This window comes from Plodia interpunctella, chromosome 7 (assembly GCF_027563975.2).
Source record: "Plodia interpunctella isolate USDA-ARS_2022_Savannah chromosome 7, ilPloInte3.2, whole genome shotgun sequence".
NCBI lineage: Eukaryota > Metazoa > Arthropoda > Insecta > Lepidoptera > Pyralidae > Plodia > Plodia interpunctella.
Genome location: NC_071300.1, coordinates 7,062,529 through 7,083,165, shown reverse-complemented (window position 1 = coordinate 7,083,165; position 20,637 = coordinate 7,062,529).

Here is a 20,637-nt window from a genome sequence, read left to right as displayed (position 1 = left end):
AAAAAGAACCTTTATTTGATTTTACAAACTACCTGTCTGATGTGTACCATTGTTTTTTACAATATAGTTCTTGTCTATGTTGACTGAAGCCCGAAGTATGTTAAAAATAAAATAAGCTAGTAATAGTTATAGTTTTAAAATTTTAAATGCTGTTGTTGCTAAACCGTATGACTTATTATTCTAGGTTGAAATATTTGACGAGGCATGGCAGTTGTCGCCAACGGCATGCGTGCGTACTACGAATCTATTTAAAATTGTTTACATTTGCCCATTTCTATGATCCAGTTAGAGAGCGAATATAACTTACAGGTACATCTACCTTTCTCCAGTCAATAAAGATCCACTTTTCTATCAACTCAAGCCCTGCGAAACTCGTGTTTGGTCAGTACGTGGTGATATGGCGAAAAATTACGCTTAATTATAATCTTTATGGTGAATAAATTGATCGTAGAGATGATTAGCCTGTTGCTAAGTGTACTTGTTTTACTTGTACTTTGTCGCGTTATAAAATAAAACTTGTGTTTTTACATGGTGTTTTGTGAAAATTAACGCGAACACAGGCGTGGGTAACAGAAGACCCAGCACAAAACATACAATCACGTAGCACGTTACTAACTACTAAGTCAAGTCGCCTGAAGGCATCTGACATGACTTTTACGACTATCTATTTATATACTAATAAAACTAAGTTAAGTAACAGAAACCGGCTAACCAGTGAGTTTCCATGCGTCTATCCCTGACAGGCAATGAAAGGGAGGCATTTATCATTTGTATGAAGCTATAATAACCAGAAGACTGGGGATGAATGCCATGTAATTTAAATCTGTTCTGAAGATGAGGTGGGCTGATCATTAATCCTGCACTTACCGTGTTTACAGCATTTTAATCTTAAGTCAGGATATTCGTTTAACGTCGAATGCCATTAACTAATGCCTTTATGTTGAAAGTCATGCTGTATTTAAATGAAAAGGATTGGAAGTTATGAAATGTAATGATCTTGGAGATCTCCTGGATACAGGAGACATATTTGTTACGTAGGGAATGGTTGTTAGTATAGGGTCAGTCGTACCCTGGATCCAGTCAAATATTTGATCATGTGCATCAAAAGTTAATTGGTACAGTTTTGACAACCCACAATGGAAGCGTGGTAATAGGAGAGGGTTATCACTAGGTCATGTTCATACGGTCATTATATATTTATTAGATAATTTTTGAAATTAGGATAAGTTTACCCGCATACCGCATTTAATAACGAATAACTTTTAAAGTTCTTCAATATAATAATAATATGAAATATTTGGAGGCTTTCGCCTAATACTAGATTCGACAATAAATGTACAACTGGCACCCTGCCCTACTTTAAAACTCCTTGGGAATGCTAATGTTGCACATCAGCTACAACAACTGAAGTCGACACGCTAAGAAGAACCTGCAGTGGATCTTGTGTTCCTTAGTCGTCTCATATGACTTGAACGGGAGAATGTGGAGTGGTCTTATTGTAGGGCGGGACACGCCAAAAGATAAATTCCTAGAGTAAACGATTACAATGTTTACAATACTATGAATGTTGGTGAAGCTGAAGTGGCCATCGCAAGCCAAGACTCACATCGAGTCGGTGCGCTAAAATATAAAGATCTGTTAGTAATGAAAACGTGCGCTACGGAGATTATGACAAGACCGTGACAAATATTTTACGAAGTTATATTACTTGCTAGACATATTTATACTCATTTTATATTACAACTGACATAGATATTATATAGAAATTATCTAATCTCTCAGAAAACGGTAAAGTTATGAAACGTCGACAGCGCGCCCAGTGTGAGACTGTATGAATCTCAATAGGACGGGAATAGCGATGATTTCACAATGGATTTGTATAGTTCCATGTGCAGTTGACCATACGATTAGTAGCCTACTAATACTACAACCGAGTGGTCATAACATCACATTTATGACCTGCCTAGGGAGTGCAGCGTTTTCGAATTCTAAGAAAATAGCTGTATCGGTCTTTAGTCATAGTTTGTATAATCACTGTTTTATGAAAGAATCCCGATAATTTGTGCCGCATGTATTCTTAGTAAGTGAATAGGAACCGTTAGTTAACGATAAAACTATTAGAAATATTGGTACAAGCAATTGTCTATACAGTACCTATGCAATTTTGAATATTATGTTGGGTTGGATGTGAATAATTTTCTATTTGAAAGTCAAGCCAAGCTCAACAAATCTTCAAATATCGCTTAAGAAGAAAGATTCAGTCGGCAGTGTTAGTGGGTAAGTGGTGGTATTTAGTATGTAGTAGTAAATATTACGCAATTGAAAAAAAAACTGTCAATGTAAGGGAAAAAAATCTAAAAGAAGTTCCTAATGTAGGTATCGTATAACGGTTGAAGTAATGTAGGATGAGGTGCTGGTAAAATACAGACGTGTATGCGTGTGTAAAATTAAATAGGTAAAATAGAATATACACACAGACAACGAAATTGAGACATAAAAGTGAGTATAGTGATTTTTCATTTCAATATGTTACGTTAAATGTTACGATCAACGTGTGGGTGTTTACGACAGGTACTCTTACAGAAAACCAAATAGAAGCGCTAATGATATTATAAAACCATTAAAACCGGGAGATCAAATTTACGATTGCCACATTTTGAAATAATCCATTGTTTAGGCGATTTCACTTCGCCCGTGGTTTCTGGTGCCGCCATAACATTACCATAAAAAAACCACGTCCCACACGCGTGATATAATTCCAAATATTTTTGATAAACATCTACGTAATGGATTATACGTCCATGTTCTGGGTGCCAACTGTTTTATAACGGTATAGAAGGCGTACTTAAATACTTTGTTTAATAATAATCATACAATTATTAGCTTTTTCCGCAAGTGAACTTCCCGCGGAATTCTTTTTTATTACCTTTGCATCTCTTAGTTAGTATATAATTAAACTAATTCACTATTGTTAACATTAGAATAGTTGGAAGCTTTTTCCGGATGGTTGTAATACAATAATTTAACCGTAATAACTTGTCCTTATAATATTAATATATATTTTGAAAATTAACTTGAATTGAGATTATACCTAAAGACAAGCATTGTTCTAATCAAATCATGCCATCTAAGAATATGATAACATTTCGCAGAATCCCATCAAGAACTCAAAATTTCTAACATACAATGTAATCCGTAAGTGGGGCAAATAAATCACGCAAAGTGGAACACGTATGAAAATCCAATCCAAGGTGAGTGCCAAACTAAAATGTTAATAATATACCTACCAAAATTTATTACTTTTTAATGATCACGAAGTGATTGTTTTGAAGTAAGTATTTATTTATTGTAGATACAAATATCATTAACCAATGACTTATGTATATATTTATAGTATAAATCGTTTAGGATCAGATGTGATTATGTTTGTAGTTTTAGGCAATATATTGTTAAAAAAAATAATACTTATTTTGTGTTGGTACTACTGGTAAATTATATTTTTAAAATTATAATTTGAGTTCGAATTTTGAAGCAAAGATGAGCTCTAGGAGTGTTACATGGAAGCTCAAAAAATGCTTGAAGATACCAAGTTTTTAGTTTACAGAGAGATTTTTAAAGAGTTTAATAACTTAGCATTATATCTTTAAAAAATTTTAATCTAAATCTAATATTACACTAAAAACAACTACTATGTTACAATTTTATGCCAAAAAAGTTTCCGAGAAAAGTGCAAACAGTAGCTTATCAACGATCAGCAGAAACAGAAGCCAGCATCATAACGGTATCTGACGGTGTGAGCTTCTGTTGTGTGGTGTCATGTTCATGGTAACGACATGGTGTTAGGCGTTAGCGGGTAAATGGTATTAGCGGATGTCACGATCTTAGTAGATGTAATTGCTTAATTACTTCCACGTACCGCTTAAAATATAAAATCAGTAGATGTAAGTTTGAAAATAAATAAATACAAATTAGTGAGGAAAATATTTCACTGTTTTCCATTACATAAAAATGTACAAATTATGTCTAAACTAGAATTTGGTGTAATGTAGGACCTGTATTTATTCCTGGGATTTAAAAGCCTTCAGTTAATAGGTAATAACAGAATTTTCAATGAAGATTGACGTAAAGTTGGCTGGTCGAAAATCAGAGCCGAAACTTTATTTTAAAAAAACGTTTGTTTTTTAATACTCGGTCTCAAATACGCGGGGATCGAGAGGAGAAAGAAAAAACTCTACTTGATTAGATTTAGGACGAAATCATATTTTTGGTTAACTTTAACACGATTTTAGTTATGTTTAGCGATATGTGGTAATTCGAAGCATCTAATATATTTTAGGCGTTTTCTAAATCGCTCAGCTCATTACTCCACACGAAGTGTCCAGGGTTCGAGTCTGCATTCCGGGAACAAGGCACCTGCTGGGCCAGCAAAATGATACATAAGACATCGTATTAATTACTTCCTACCACACCCGACCCTACTAAATCATTACACGCATTAAACTGTCAACGTTCATTCGTATTTATCACTATCGACGACATTTTTCCTAATTATCAGATAGGTATTATCATAGGTTTCGAATATAAAGTTGATTTCATATAAATCTAAACATTGAGACGTGACTTAATTATTCTTTACGATTTCTGTTTTGCATTATCATCAGCAAACATTCTTTCTTCATTATTAAGGGTGAGTTTCACCAGTCAACTTTGACGCTGACTTTAACCTAGTTAGATAGTGATAAATACGAATGAACGTTGACAGTTTAATGCGTCCGCGGACGTTTAGACGAAATGACGCTCTGTGCGTTTTTCTGTGCAGGTTAAAGATATCGACAAAGTTCACTGCATTTCGTCCTTAGTCTTACTCAGTCAGTTCCTTTAAACACCACAAAATATATTTTCATAAAGCTAGATTGCATGTGTATTTACTGGCACTATAATAAATTGAAGATTTTCATTAAAATATCAGATAAAAAATGCTAACCACAATTATTATTCTAAATAACAACGTGGTAAAAACTAATTTTGATACTTCATTCGCACACATTTTGGCTCTTAATGAAATTTAATTATATTTTATAACGAATTTATGAACTCAGCAAATAACGCACGACATCCAAACAAATTGATAGCTAAGGCATGTTATAATTTATTGCCAACAGAAAGTAACCAGCATACTTTAAATGCAAATGTAGTGATGGGAAGAAAGTGCAAGATAAAATATCCAATCAAATAAACGACAGAGAGTGAGAAGAGACAATAGTCTATCAACAGTAGAGAGTTCGTATTGCTTCCTGTATTAGAACATCTATACATATAATGAAACTGTAAGTGGGTTATGTCTGTACATAACAGATATTAAAAATATATATTATGAGGGTCTTTATGGGATTAACAGAAGCGAAAACAATGATATTAGAATTTTCGACTGTCTGTAAAAATCTATTAAAAATATATTAAAAAAATCGCGAATAAACACACGTTTATTCGCGAATCACGCAAAAACTACTGTACGGAATTTAATGCGTTGTGTGTGCGTTTTCACAGTTGTACATAGATGGAAGATGATTTAACTTAAAATACGGTATAATCTGGTATGGATTTGACAATAAAAATATGCATTAAAATGACAGATTTTACTTTGCTTAGAAGGGAAATTTATGAGGGCGAAGCCGCATGCAAAAGTATGTATATATTTGGTAGAATGTACATTACAATAGTATGATTGGTAAAGTTTTAATGATGAAATCACATGTATCCCCGTTTTTATTTCCAACCTGGAATCATCAAATAAATCAATCATTAGCTTACGGAGTGGCTGATTCATTCTGTGTGTTTGTTAGTGGCGCCTCGGGTCAGGAACTTGCGATTCTCGGAGCTACTCATTAAACAAACATGGTATCTTTACCGATATTATGCTGAAAGATTTATTTATTCTCAAATAATTTACACCGATGATGTTCGTTTGCCGATGCGTTATATTTTGATGTGTAAACGACACCTCAACCTTTTTGGAATCTCATAAGGAAGCTAAGGAAATACCACTTAAGTAAATCATCACGGAAAATTCAATGTCTGTCAATACAGACGTCTTACCAGGAACACTTTAGGTCATTCAAGTAAATAACAAAAACCCAACACTGCTCTGGTCTTGAAGACGCGTATGCTTTTATGACCTCTTATCCAGAGTAACTGAAACCGTGTCTATATGAGAAATTTTGTCTCTTTTTCTGTCTGTCGGTCACGCTTTCATGGCTGGGCCGATTTTGATAAAATTTAAAATAAATGTAATTAATGACCGGATTTCTCCTTCTATTACTCCTATCCTATCCTAAGCTTTGAAAATCTAGTGTATTTGTATAAGTATTGAATTAGTAAATGGACAGGATAATCCTATACCATCATCGAACAGGATCCGCATCGTTAGTGTATCTGCCAGTGTGACATTGCCTAAACTTGGCTAGGGCCCCAGCTTTGCCTAGATAGCCATCGTGATCAAAGCGGCTACGTAATGGGCTCAGATAGGAGCTATCGTATCATCTGGCGCAGTGACTGGGTCAGGTAGACGTAGGAAAACGATTCCAATTTGGATACGACAGTGTTTCGTAAGACTGATAGACATTTGCTAAGTAAATAAACAGAAATGTGTGTATATTTAAAATTATTTACATATAATACTAATTGAATACTTCAACAAGACTTCGAGACTAAAAGACATCTCCTAAGTATTATTTTTTTATCTCACCATTATTTTAAAAATCTCATAAGTATGTGGTTAAAATTATGCAATTCAGTATGTTGTAAACATGTTTTAACTATATATTATTATTGAGAGAATTTTCACAGAACAATACCAAATAAATATGTGAAACTCGTTCCTAATTATGTAGGAATTCATCCGAATATTGTTTGCGTAACTCGCTTTTTCTGTTACGTACTATTAACTGACGTTACTGGAGGCGCAGACATTCTACAGGATTCCTTTTATGGGATTCCCTGTAGATAAGAGAAAGAAGGCAATGTGGTAACATCAAAACCCATTTGAATGCACAGTTAGAAAATGAAAATATAGTTGAATTACAAGACAATTTTTCTTTTACAGTTTCCGAATAGGTAATTGTTTATTTGTAGCGATCTAAGTTATATAATTGTTTATATTAATTTGTTTGATAAGACTATGCTAATATATATGGATCGGATCGTAATGGAGTAGGTTCTTTGGACTAATCTGAAATAATAAAAAAAAATAACTTATTACTTCAACCAACCAAAATTATTAGAAATATGCAACGATTACTGTTGAGATCTTCGATTTGTAGACTATGACATTATTTCATCGACTCTGAATATATTTCTTTTCTTCTGTGATCTGTCCACCTGCGCTTGCGACGAAGTTACATCCGTCTGCTTAACCTATAAATGATCGATTCTATGGTAATAGACAGACGATATTATGATAAAGATGGACATTGGGGGCATTTTGGTCCAGGATGGAGCTGAAACCAATGGGTTAATGTATTCAAACTCCGGGTCGGTGTTGAAGATGATTTGAATTAATTTATAACTGAATCTAAATCAATCAATATTGCAGTACCTGTATAGGTACTGCAATTAGTATATAATTGCAACACTCGATATCTATAACAAAACTGTAAGTAAGACAAAAAATAATTAAGTTATATATATTTTTTGTCTTACTTACAGTTTCGTTTATTTTACTTATAGATTGGATTCTACTATTACTAAAATTTTTTGAAGAAATCCTATATAGGAACTTATTACCGTTTAAGACGTAGCAAACTATAGAGCTCTCGAATAATTGTAGAAAGGTCTTCGAGCACATTATAATATAAATAACATATGGAAAATCATATAGATTGAGTTAGCTTTAAAATATAATTTACCTAACTGCAAGTATTATATATCTGTGCTTCAGTTGTGGGATACCAACCCAACGATATTATATTTCATAATAATATACTACATAGAACGCGGGACCTCCAGTGTACAGTCCGGTATTTTGACCATTAGGCTACAGAGGTCGTCAAAATATAATAATATTCTAGCAAACGCCATTCGATTTTAATTAGTGGATCCACAATTCCACATGGAGTGCCAACATTTAGTGCCCGGGTTAACACCCGCAATGACACAACTGGCTCGGAAATGAGTCGATCAATTTCGAAAGTACAGCTTTTACTTCAAGTATCAAGTACTGCTTGCAATAAAAATGCCTAAGTAGGTGTTAATTCTTATCCTCTACTGCGTAGTATAAGACAGAGAACACACTATAAACAAATTTGATTTGCGTACCACAAGGTTGTTTAATTAATTTGTACCATTTAATTTGAGACCACATCGCGGGTTTGCATTTTTTTTACTATAGAATTTTTTCGCAGTGTGCAGCAGCTATTGAGGTTCATTGTGATTAGTTAATTGCGTATCACTGTGCAAAGATTCGATAGGTAGTGAAAAGTTAATTGCAAATAAAGATATTGCACTAAGACCTTTGATTTATCCTACTTCAAACTTATTTCGCCTTCATGTGGCACGGCAATGCAAATCAATACTGAAGTGTGCGTACACGCAGCTATTAGAGAATCTACAAGACTATCAAAGAGACTTTTTCACTTCAAATATTCAGCCTCATTTTTCAGTACTTAAAACATAAGGCTCATTTTAAGTAAATATAACTTTTTTATGAGTTAATGAAGATCTTTAAACCTAAGTACTATATCCAGACGGAGCACGCATTGATCTAGGATTATTCTATGTTTATGATCTTAAAAAAATCATGTATATCCATAGACGAAATAAGGGCAGGTGCAGGCAAATGCGTACTAGTGCGCGTTTATTGTATGGAATTGAAATGAATACTTGTAATCATGGTAGCCAGCATTCCATGCAATAAATGAGCACACATAATGCATTAGGTCTGTACCCGCCTAAAAGACTGATTGATTGTATTACAATATTGTTTCGATAACGTGATTATCACCAAGTAGGTTTATGAACTCTCGTCCAGTATAGAGAAATTATAATTTATTAACAATGTGCAAAAGGGACCGAGGAGACTTTTATTGACCGAATAATATTGGTTTTATTTATTGCTATTTAACAAAAACAATATATTGCAAACAGCTAATCAATCACTGAATAGGTGAGAATTTTCTGAAGAAATGGCGGAAGCGTTGATTGATCGAAGAGAAAATGCAATAAATCTGACTTTCGTCAATTGATTGGGATTTCAAGAAAGTGATTGCTATAAATTTTTCATTATAACAATTAAAAAAAACAGAAATCACCTCTGTCTATACAAAGGTTTGACTAGTGATGAGATATACGATACGCCGCCGCTGCCCTTAGTAATTTCTGGAAGATTTCTAGAATTTTTCTTTTTCATCAATATTTTTGTAAAGTTTGAGGTAAAATATTTAATTTGGAAATATTTTTTTTGTTATAGTAAAGCTAGGTAACGCTTTGTGATCAAGGATATGTTTATTTTTTAATTTAGTTTTTCTCTGTGTTACGCTGAATACCTACAATATTTTTTCCGTGATGAAAGGTACCTTCTACCTATATATAACTAGGTCATTATTTATCAAATATGCGAAATAATGCGCAAAGTATGCATAATTTCAAGACGATTAAAGAAGGAAATGATAACTAACTTTTGAATAAATAAAACTCGATTTTAGTTGGAATAACACTACATCAGACAACATTCAAAACATGCTTGCAACTGCAACTCATATACCTTACTTTTGAAATACCAGGATGTACTATTATGATTTAATTGATTCGATATTTATGTAAATGTAGAAATTGTTACTATATTATTGAATTTATTTCGAAGATTTCACTTTACAAATTAACACTTACACTTTTTGTGGTATCAAAATGCAAATAACTTTTCAATCCGCCATTCATTATTCTGGGTTAAAGAAAGTATAATCGGGTCAGTTTACTCGCCTCTTTTGTGCAAATTACTAAGTTAAACAACCATTAAACTAATAATTGCACACATATGTAACGGGTTTTACAAATGGTAATGGTAAGATACTAGTCTTTGTCCCCAATTCTAATCAACAAACAACTGCCGATAGCCTTTTAACATACTATCGCTTTCATCTCCAAGTTTCGTATTCCGTAATCCAGTCAAAATCATATTGATGAGTTAGTTAACGTGTGAATTGGCAATCAGCAACTGTCAAAGAGCAACGGTCATGATTCGCGGCGACCCACATGTTCGATCATGTAAACTTGACCCGAGGGTCGCAGTGAAAGTGTTCAGTAGCCGGGTAATCAACATGAGCATTTCGTGAGACGATAAATGTAGTCGCCTAACTATTAGTATGTTATTGGTGAGAGATTTTGTCCGGGTTCGATTCCTACGGTTAGAGATCCGTCGTAATCGATACGGGACAAAAACCCGGACTAAAACTGAGGTTTTATCTGAGCGTATTCCCCGATTGTTTTCTAGCTTTATTCTCACTAGTTCTACTTCTTTGCATATCGATGGCATTTGAAAAGTCAAATCAAACTAGTTCTTCTGAGCAGTAGTAGCTTAGGAAAGTAGCAGCAACAACTCCTTTCCGCAGACTAGGGTTCGCTTTCCTTGAAAACACTGTCTTCACTGGGATAAAATAAATAAATAAATAAATATAAATAAATATAAATAAATATAAATAAATATAAATAAATATATTAGGACAAATCACACAGATTGAGCTAGCCCCAAAGTAAGTTCGAGACTTGTGTTATAGGATACTAACTCAAGTATACTATATTTTATAATAAATACATATATAGATAAACATCCAAGACCCAGGCCAATCAGAAAAAGATCATTTTCCATCATGACCCGACCGGGGATCGAACCCGGGACCTCTCGGTTCAGTGGCAAGAACTGTGGATAATATGAACAAGAAAAGTGGGATACAGAATTACTATAGTAATTCTGTGTCATTAGCTATACTATCACAAATAAACAAAGACAATGTTAAAGCTAATAACAATCAAAATTTACGCAAATTAACTCATTCTCTCATCTGAGTGTTTCCCCTGTTCTTGCCTGCTGAAGACTGTCAGAGCCCAGTGTTCGTTTTCCTACATTGAGCTCCTCCAATTCGGTTTTCGGCATTGTTGGTTGTTTGTTTGTTGTTGGTATTGGCAATATTATCGTACATGTCATACTCGACGACGCGAACTGTGATCTAATGGTAAACAAGTATTAATTTTACTAGTTCACTATCTGATTTTACTTCTAGCTAATTCATAATTTTGATATGAACGACTATTTAGCAATTTTGATTGATTCTATTACTTGAGTGTATGGGCAAACACTGTTTCACACACAGTATAGTACATATATAAACCTGTCCACGATTACATCTCACTAATTGCATCATTCGTCAAGTGGAAAAGATGTGAGGACTTTTAATTAGTTTTTCTCTTAGTCTAGGAGACAGAGTCAAAATGTAACTTCAATTATAATAATTATTAGTTTAATTATTTTAAGCAATATTTGCTATTGTAATTTCTCACAGATTTATACCTATGTGTGTGGTAGGTAGAAATACCTAAGTAATTACCTAATATAAGTACTTTATTCTAAAAATATCGTGTTAGTTAAAAGCAAGGGAATAAAAAAAATAGTAAATCTTGTAACTAGTTATCTGTAAATTTGTTATTTAAAAATACGTACTTTACGAATTTGGCCTCTGTCTTGTCTATGTTTAGAATCTCATTGCATTTTCACATACACACCGTGTGACATAACATCCGAGTAAATCCGAGTCCTATCATGTCCACACGAAATTGCTTGAATGCCTGTACGCTTCGGTAACAAAACATATTTGTCATTGTTACCAAACTGTGAGATGAAAAGTAGAAAGCTGTAATATTAAAAAAAATATATTGTTATTATTTTTCAACCAATAAATCAGAAAATGAAAATATGTGATTAACATTTATTTTACCTATTATTAAAATTGTGACGCTGCCTATTTTTTGCGCACGAGAAGATATTATATCTAACTCTTCTTGTCTCTATAGGCAATAGAGACAAGAAGAGGTTAGGTGGCCGAACACCCTAACACGACCCAACAACATTATGAAATTAACTTTTGAAGAAAAAGTAGAAGCTCGGGGATAAAATGAAAAGCTTCGAAGGACATTCTTGGATCAGGTGAAAGAAAAGGCACGGGTCGTGTCGTAAAGGGAAGCTGCTCTGATAAGAACGAAGTTCTTAAATTCGTTTGTTTAATTAGCTACAAAAACGTCTAAAAGTTATTTATATGATAGTTTCGCATTCTATTCCACAAAATACATATAAAGTCAACTAAGCCTCAGCTTGGTTATTCTCGTCCTCGCTAATGACGCGGCGTGGTGCGGTGGATGCATCGCATTCCTGCACAAAATAAAACTATACGCCGCCGTCTGTTCCCGTTATACTTATGTTCTTGCATCCTTGAGACTTAGCTAGATACAGTTTGGCTTGATTTTGCTTTATTTCTCAGGGAATCCTATGTCCCAGCAAATATTTTAGAAAAAAATCAACAAACGTGTGGGGATCACCACTATACATATAGCATTGGACAAACACCTTGTATACATATGCTACGACTGACCAGGGGATATCAAACCTTGACAGCTGATAGGCAACAAAAGCATTTCCAAAGAGTTGTTGTCGATGTTGGGTAATGAAATCAGGGCCATATATACAAATTTCAGGCATCAGTGCAGAGAATGCAACATAGGAAACATGCGAGAATAAGATAGATATTGATTACCATTCAACTAAAATTTGGCAAAGCAATTTGGAGTGATAACAAAATTATGTGAAATCTGGCATATTAAGTTTTTAATTAAATTTAATATTTGTTTTATTATAAAAATATATCTCAGTCTAGGTACAAAAGGAACCAACTAACAAATTTATTAACACCCGAAGAAAGCTCCATGATGTAAAGTAATGATTGTACATCTATTACCATCGCGGTTGTGTAAGGGACTATTTTTGCCTGGATTCTTGGTTCGTTGATTCAGCTACGATCTGCGGTCATGCTTGTCAACACAGCTGACTCCCACTGCAATGTGTGTTCTATTGAATTTTCAGAGACAAGATAAATCGTAATACCGAATGATTTAGGCTGCAAATATACGATTAAAATATAATGTTAAATTTAGAACTAGAATATTTTTAAATAAGATTGTTAGAGGTAAGTTTTTCGAAAATCATTATACGAGTATTACCTGAAATTCCCCTGAGAATAAACATAAAATTCTGTATTAGTTTTATGCGCGTACAAAGTTATGTAACCACAAACTTTCTTATTGGGCCATACAAACTTTTGATCAAGGTTAGATCTAAAAGTGTATTTTATACTTATCACGATTTATTTCTATGAATGCTTATCATTTTTTCAGACCGTAACTAATCTATTTAGGTTTTATGTAAAAGCCTTGACATTAGCTCTTTTTAGCATTTACGTCTTGAAAGGTAACTTCCGTTCTTTTATTTTTTACTCATGTTTTATTTGGCTTGTAACGACCTGACCTGTTATAAGTCAGCTGTCGAAATTATATGATACGCCGTTTAGTGCACCAACTCGAGCGATTATTGTTGCTCTGCATTTCCTAATAAATGCCATGTGGTTCCCGCCCAAAAATATCATTCCATTTTCTAAAAAGTCTTCTTACTTAAGGTATAAAGTGGGGACCGCTCGCTGATAGATAACTATAGCAATTCAATAGCAGGTATATGTCGTAAAATCAGAGTCAAAAATCTACATTTAAACATTTAAGAGACAACAGCCGTGAATGCGCCAATATGAGAGAAGGACAGTGACCAATGCAAATGAATTGAGAACCACCTTTTCAAATCAAGTAGTAATCTTCGATGGAATTGTAGGAATTCTTTAATCGAGAATTCTCGCTTGCTTGTAAAGGGCGAACCAGCCTTGTCAGAAGACTTATTATGGTCAGCAGCTGTCTATACAGGGCCGTAATAGGATACAAATATCCTCCATCTCATTGTACACAAAAAATACTTTTATAGGTCACAATGTCTTTATGATTTGGGATGATTCTGGGATGATTTTATTTGTACTTTTTATTCTTGCTTTCGTTTGGAGTCCTGCTTTATGACATCCGTGGATACAGATTTACAAAATTATTTGTTAGGAATAATCAAAGCGGCTATATGAAACTTGCCAGCTTTTAAAATACCTAATAGATATTTATATTGTAGCTGAAAATCAGTGTTTGCCCAACTTTAAGCGCTATATACCGCTATAGTTGAGCTGTAATGTGAATAATATGTTACTGTAGCACATCCTAACTAATATTATGAAAGCGATAGTAAGTTTGTTTGTTTACCTGCTAGATCAATCTTCTTGAAATTTTGCATAGGTAGTTTTAATTATGGAAAAGGACTTTACATTTCATCCCAGATAAATAAAGGTTCCCGTGGGAAATTCTTGCGGTAAAAAGTTATATAGTTAGTATTGGATAATTAGGTTCTAGTTAGTTAAATGTATTTAAAATGTATGTATTATTTTATTGTGTATTAAGTATGTAATATTGTGAGCTTTTATTATTATAATCATGGTTGTGTGTAAAAGTTGGCGAATAAATGTTTCCATATATCTTTTGATACTAATAAAATAATTATTAAGTCTCGACAGCGACCTAAGGCATCAATATTTTTTATTTTCAATACAATTTTGACCTATTTTTATCGATATGATTAATAATAACGAAGTGTGATATCATATACAGTTAATTTCGAAAGCGCATTTCTTTGCCTTATTTATGGCTGCGTTCAAACTTTAATCTATGGAACTGTCATACCAGTTTCACGTGAAATTTATTGTAATTAATTTAATATAATCATCAATAACCTTTGTTGTTCATTTAATATTCTGTTCTGCTAGTAATAAAGCTTTAGCAGACATAATTCAGTGTCATAGAGATACAAAAAGACAAAAAATATATATTTTTCATTTGAGCGTTTTCCCAGTTCCCCCTCAGCCGTTGAGCGTTGGAACCCTGGATTAATTTTCCTATTTTTTTAATTCACACATTCTTCGACATTAGTTGTCAGACCATTGGCATGCAAATCTTTGACGACAAAGAAACAAAATAAAGACATTACATTTTCGTAGTTGGCAAGAAATAATTGACAATATTTCTTTCAAAATCTAAGTGGTCATCAAAATATGATCCTTTTTAAATTGGTTAAATATAATATCATTTTGATTAGTCATGAGCTATAGCAACGGGTTACTGTCCAGGGCCATTTTGAGATAAAAACACCCTGTGTGGTATTCCGCCATATTCCACACATTGAAATTTTCACTTTTGTTATACGCTGGCTCTATCTACCCCGTATGGGATAAAGAGGTGATACTGTATCTATAAAAGAAGTAAAATCTCATACAAACTTATAAATTAACTGTCCGTGCCTGTCTGCCAGAAATAGACAGCCAACATAATGTTAATGAGTGCACTCGACTCTGCCCATTGGAGTCTCGCTAGTCCGCACACCCATCATTAGTCGTCTGATATCAAACCAATACTATGCGAATTAAATCCATTTTCGATTCATTTCTTTTTTGCTTTAGGTGTAGTCTTCATAATAAACGAAAGTTCATAAAACATGTTGTCTTACATTACAATTATTTTATCGCTGGTTGTATCTAACGTGTGCCATAAAAAATAATTTTATAGGAGATATTGACAATTTGAATAATATTGAAGATAGTGATGATATTTTTTTACTGACTTCAAAAAAAGGAGGTACTTAATTAGTCGCGATCTTTTATTATTTGAAATGTATAATAGAAACGAACAACGCGAAAAGTAAATATTACAATGGCGCAAGACAGGAATTTCGCATGTTAGACATAACATAGCACGTAACAGAAATATCGCACAAGTTAAATAGTTTGGTTTGGCGAAAGTAACTACTTTACGATGTGGGTGAAAGCACTGGCAGGATTTGTCGTATGCGCATACGCATCCGCGGATGCAGGCGGTAAAAATAGACGTTACATTTCTGATCTAATTTAGGCCAGGCCAATGCTTCTAGTATGTTCCTTGAAATACTTAGGATCATAATTTCCGCTGGCTTTAATTTTACAATTTGAACTAGCTTTTCCTCGCGACTGTGTTTTGGAGATTTTTATGTTTATTTTTATTTAAAATTGAATTCTAAAGTTTAATTTTAATACTGAAATATTATTTTATAATTAAAGCGTCATTATGTAAGTACAATTTGTAATATCATATTTTTGTTTTAAAAAAATCTAAATTTAGGATTCCATTTATACAAACTTCCGGAATCTCAAATAAATAACTACCTAACCCTAATATTTACATTGAATTCGCATTTTCAATCAAAATGATTGAATACAGTTTGATAAAATACCAGCATGCGGTAGGTTACGTTTATAGTTTAGCAAGTACAGTAGAGTCGGCTGGTTGCCTACATATGCAAAATCATGCATTGGAATACGGTACAGCATTAAGAAATTGTGTCATATTGGCATCATAAATATACTGACCCCTCTAGACTCGGCTGTAAGGCAGTTGTCCAGTGTCCTTTTCTGAGCAATGCTATGCTACGTCTGTTTATATAAAGTCGTTCCATTTCGCGTGTTCCTCTATTTGAAAAACTGGTAATTTACTTTGTACTTATAAAATATAATAATTAGGGTACAATGATAGTTAATTTATAATAATATAAAAATCACAAAATGAGTATTACATAATTACATAAATTGTAAATAATGGAAGGTTATTGTTATCCAGCTTCAAATATTACTTAATTACGAGGTCTAGGTATAATTACATGGTACATTTAGTTCTCTTTAGTAATTATCAGATTAATTCCATATTTAAAATACAATTTAAAGAGTTTGATAATTTTTAAATTGTATTTTTAATTAATGATAGCTAAGGGTATTAGATATCCATGGCCCCGAGACGTAGCGCAGCTTACAACATACATAGCGTGGCATCAGCATAGCGCAACTCAATGCTGATTTTATGGTGTGAAGACTTTATGGGAAACGCATTTGTAAGGGGTTCTTCATCAAAAACACTGCAGTAAATATAAAATTTATATGTTACTAGGAAATCATAAGGTTACTTTTGAATTATATATTAATATTTATGAAAATATCAATAGCAACAGTTGTATGTTCAATAGAATTTTACTAGGTCAAAAACTTTAAGTACATAGTTATTGTTAAGTAATAAGTGACTTGTTAACGAAATATGTTAATTGTTGTTTTTTATACATATACATAATACGTAATACTAATACCGACAATTTTATTAATTAAGACTCCGCTTCTATGGTTTTTTAAATATTTACGGTGATCTCTTTCTATCACGACTTCATCATTCCCAAAATAAAAAAAAAGAAGCAGCACTGATTGCTTCTCGACGCGTGCGCAATACATTGGATGTCACGTCGTCGTTTGCGCAATTAAGACAAGCTAGATACTATCAGACTCATTTTACACGGCATTTTGTTATGATACAAGGCAATTTAAACCGTGAGGTCTGATACGTTCGACAGAATTTCTTTTCTTAACTAAAATTATTCATTTTAATGTACAATGCATCGGTTGCCGGCAGAATGACATGTTGGATACTGACGTCGAATACATGAAACATCATTATTACATTAGTCTCGTGTGATGGATTTACGCAATTTATTTCCGAAATACCAGCATTCCTCTGCTGCATCTGTTCGCAAAGTGGTGGTGGTGTAATGGTTAAGACGCCCGCCTGTGGATCGACAGGTACCAGGTTCGAATCCTACCCGTGCCGCATGAGTTTGTATACAAATCTGACTCATGTATAGTAGTTTTCACAGACCATCACTTGCTTCCGGTGAAGGAAAACATCGTGAGGAAACCTGCACACTGGTTGATTATTATTAACTTGTGTGTGAAATGGAGAAGGCAATAATAAACCACTCCATTAATAATGCCAAGAAAGTTGTTGTGTGTGTTTCATTCCAAGTAATGACCACGACCCTCAGCCATGAGGAATACGACTATGAAGAATCTGTTCGCAATAAACCCAAAAACGTACGCTACTGCATGGAATTTCATACGGTTTACAGCTATAGATAGTGTGATTACTGAGAAGGGTTAGGTGTATAATTTATTATGTTTTTACCCGGGCGAATATAGCGCTAGTACTCTATAAATATGTTATATTGAAATACATATATAATGTGATTAATTCATAATGCAGTATTTGTAGGTTTATTATATATACGCTTACTGCAAGTTATTTGACCTAAGTAAGATACCTTCATTAATACTTATATATAATTTTTGAATAATGTGAAGAGTCAGCGAATCATTTAAAGTGCGTAATATTTCCACATGTATCATTGGTAATTGACTTTCGACACATCTAATACTTATCGTAAATCCACATTAAGGCCAAGGTTCCGAAAAGTGAAGCGATCGTTTAGATTAAGTGACAAATTGTGCGAAAAATGATTCCAAATGCCTTTCTATTGCGATATTGTAATTCTATGCCATTTATGACAGGTACAGTTAACCGCATGTCAAGTTCATCATTCCGGCTTCGCACGGATAAAACCATAGTAAATTAAATACACCTCATTCAAGAATTACAGTATCTATTGATGAAAACTGTATACAAAAATCAGTCCGGTAGTTTCTTAGTTTATTGCGTTCATGCAGACATTCAGACGCGATGTAAAGCTTGATCGCTATGTCGTCTCAGAAATAACGATGAATATGGATGAGCACACACTCACCGAACGATTCCTCCTCTTATAATATGGTTATTCAAGTATTTTCTCGTTGAATATTGATATCTTTGAAGCCTTACAGAATGATCGGTCTACTATTGTTTTTCAGTGTGTGAGGTTTTCCGACTTAAGTCCCGCTATAGCCTCCCGTGGTTGAAGGAATATACTGAATACTGAAGAAAACTGAGGAAGATTTATTCCTTTGATAGCTGAAAGGCAACATATATATGTACATAAGGAAATGCTGATTCCCAAAGTATATACTAAGTATTACAAATTGCTCATTATAAACATTACCTTGGTTCTTATAGTTATAAGATGATTATAATTTTCGTCAGATTTAAGACAAGCAACCAGCAATCTATTTATTTATTACGTCAATTTATAATCGTCAATGCAGACGAGACGTTCAAACCGCTTCTTATTACGCGAATTGCATAACTATAATCGCAGCTTAATCGCAGGTACTTTATAATAATCCCAATTTGTCATAGATAAGATCTAGAGATCCGCTACTAAACAATATGCCCACGTAATGAAAGTGAAAACAATTTAAATTGGGCAGTAGGTACCTACATCACTCACTTTCGCGATCCATGACGCTTGAAGGACGGATTTCTTTAAATTTAATATGATTCAATATAGGTACAATATTATTCTTTTATCTATGGCTACAATGATGAGTTTCCGCCAGAATTTTTCCAGTTTGTTCCCAAATAGTGTAGTAGTTGGAGCTGCGCCCTACTTTTTGGGAAATAGGACGAGAAAATACCCGGAGTAAACCCATCTAGATGATTTTGAATGATTTATCTATTCTAAGGAGTTAGGAGATTCCACTTACTGTCTACTTGTATTGTCATGTTTTTAGTAGGTAATGTTAGATTTAAAAACACCCCGCATTGATCTTTATGCTGCGGTATATGGGCGAGTTTGCAGTGAATTTGAGTAAGGTGACCTGTACCTATAATAATTTACATCCAAAGGAAAATTCATCGGTAGGTATGTTTTAAATTTGACGAAAATACCGAAAATAACATTAACTAAAATATGTTATCAGTAGGTGTAGGAAATTTTCTGGAAAGATTTCAATATAGCAATGACAGATCGAATTAAATTCATCAGTTCGCCTGATGACCACGAAAACATAGTTCAAAAGCTTTGATCTTACGTATATATACGAAATATATATACGAAATAAACAAGGGAAGACAGGCTTCAAAATACTAAGTATAATAATATTGTGGTAAATTTTGAAATTATTATTTAAAATAATAAATAGGGTTATTCAAAATGTACAGCGAGACAGTAGAATTACTATTGCTTTTTATTTCAGCCGCCAATATACGTGTAAATAGGCGGCTGCGTGTAGTAATTGCGTTTAATGCGATCCTAAAGGCTATTCAATGCGTTTCCAAGCCTTGTTTTATTTATTTTTTTAATCACGGCAGTATTTTTTACATGGAGTAGACATGAATTGTTTAATGTCTGGTACATGCAACTGCTTGATGTCAATCCTCTTTAGAAATGTCCCTCTGTCGTTGCTTAGCAGCGCCCATTACGATGTCGTAATGCAAATAACACGTAGGATATGGAGTGGTCTAGGGCGGGAACAACACGCCGCAGTTGTTGAGACATGAGGCAAGCTGCAGTAATACCTATATAGTACTCGGAAAATTAACGAAGTACAAAACATAACGCTTATTTACAGAGTGAGTTAAAATAAATAATTAAAATCTCACATCGAGTTGTTTATTTTTGTGTTATGGCGGTCATTTTCTTTGAAATTAATACTTATACAATAATGTAAGTAGGTACTTACATTATTG